A 2,286-nucleotide genomic window follows, 5' to 3' on the forward strand; every position below is an offset into this window, starting at 1 on the left:
CCGCGGGCACCGGGGGTTCGGGGGAGGGGGGAGACACCCACCGCCATCTCATCCCGCTTTGAAACAGCGGGGCTGGGTCCGGGAGCGCCGCCACCGCGAGGTCCCCTCGGTGCTGGCCGAGCTCCGCTGCCCCCGGTGCAGCCGCGCGGGGTCCCGGCAGCTCCCCAGACCTCTCCACACTCCCGGGGTGAATTTGATGCCACGGTCACACGAAACACTCTCAGAACTCGGCGGGGCGGCGGCTCCCGACCTCCCGCTTCCCTCCCCGAGAGTCGCCGGGCACCGGGGCCGCTTGGCGGAAGGGCTGGGCACCGGACACCGGAGCTGTGAACCGGGCCGGGCACCGGAGCCTTGAACCGCCGCTGTGTTTCGGAACCGGGCACCAGCACCGGGCACCGGAACCTCGTACCGAGGCCGGGAACCGGAGCTTTGCAACGAAACCGTTTCACGGGGACCGTGCACCAAAACCTTCCACCGGCGCTTTGCACCGGGGCTGTTCTCCGGAGCTTTGCACCGGGGCCGTGCAGCGAGTGCGGGGCCGCATTGCGGGGCCGGGGCCTTGCCGGAGCAGCCGGGCCGGTTCCCGCATCTTCGGCGGGGCCGGGCGGGCACCGGGGAAACAAAAATCCCGACAATTGAACATAAACCGTAGCCCCGCCACCGGGGCCGGCACCCCTGGCATAGCCGGCCTCGGGAGCAGATGTCGGCGGCCCCCCCGCAGCCCCCGGCCCCCGCGTCCCCCTCCTCCCCTCCGCGGGGGCATCCGCCCTTCGCCGCCGCTGCTCCGGGCCGCGGCCCCGGTGCCGCTGGTAGCGGAGGGCGGCAGAAGGGCGGCACATCGACAGCCTCGGCCCCACGGAGCCTCCGACCGGCCCCATCGATTGTCCCCGGGTCCTCCCGGGGCTTTTTCCCCCGAGAAACGAGTCCCGGGAGGTTGTTGGGGCCAGAGCCGTCGGAAGAGGAGCCGCTGCTTTGCGGAGAGCGGCGAGTGCCGGGGCCCGACCGGGGGCTCGTGGGGCCGTAGCGGATCCGCTCCCCGGCCCGGGCCCGACTCCTCGCCGCCGGCGGCTCCGGGACGGGACCCAGCACGTCGGGGCCGCGCTGGATCCGGCCCCAGTTTGCAGTCACGGCCCGACCCTAAACGGGCCCGGTTTATCCCCAAAAGCCGCGGGGCTGCGGGGCGCGGTATCGGACACCTCTCCCGGGAGGAAACCGGTGGCTCCGTCCCCGCAGCCCCGGTGCGGCCCCGGTGCACGATGATCCTGCGGACAACCGGCCCCCACGAGCCCGGTGAGACCGGGAGCGCAGTGCCCGACCCTGCGCGGGGCCGGCGGCCGTCGGGCGGCGATGAGCCCCGGTGCTGCGGACGGGAAATAAACCGACGGCCGTTAAGAGGCCCGGGAGCCCGTTCAGCACCGCTGCAGCGGACAGCTCCGCTCCGGGCACCGGCACCGCGCCGCGCTCCCGGGGCTCCACCGGGCACCGACACCGGGTACCGGGAACGCCACCGGATATTGGGCACGGGCAGTGGCACCGGAGCCGCATCGGAGGTCTCGGGGCTCCCACGGGCACCGGCTCCCTCAACCGGCGCGGGAGCTTCCGGGGCTCCAACGTGCGCCAGCGCCGGGAACCGGCACAAGCATCAGCGCTGGCACCGGCGCTGGCACCGGGCACCGAGCCGAGGCGCCATCGGGAAGCAGCACCAGGAACCGGCACCAGCCCCGGGCACCGCGCCTGGAGCCGACCGAGGAACCCGGCCTTGGCTACCGGCACCGCGCACCCTTCCCGAGGCCACGGGCACCGCGGCCCGGTGCCAGCCCCGGGCACCGAGCTCCGAGCTCCCGCTCCCAGGGGACCGGAGCGGTGTCACCGCCGGTGGACCGAGCCGGGCCGCAGCACCGGATCCCGGTGCCTTTATTGGTGAGGGGGGGACACCGCCTCCCCGGTCCCGGGGGGGACACCCGTGGGGCAGAGCCGCGTTATATCAGCGCCGCCGCCCCGCGGGCCGCGCATTCGGGCGGCGGGAGCGGCGGTGGCACCGCCGGGGGCGGGAGGTGGGGGGCTCGGCCCGGTGCCCCCGGTGCCCCCGGTGCCCCCGGGGCGGAAGGAAAGCGGCGAAGGCGGCGGAGTCAACATTGAATATTTATTAATCGCCGTCGAAGGACGCTCGGTAATTACAGGCTCGCCGCGATCGCACCGGCGGCGGCTCGTCACGGCCGACGAGTCCTGGCGGGGCCGGGACCGGGCCACGAGCGTCCAGCGGGGCCGGGGGGGGGCGGCCCCGGG

This window comes from Parus major, chromosome 27, assembly GCF_001522545.3.
Source record: "Parus major isolate Abel chromosome 27, Parus_major1.1, whole genome shotgun sequence".
In the NCBI taxonomy this organism is placed as follows: domain Eukaryota; kingdom Metazoa; phylum Chordata; class Aves; order Passeriformes; family Paridae; genus Parus; species Parus major.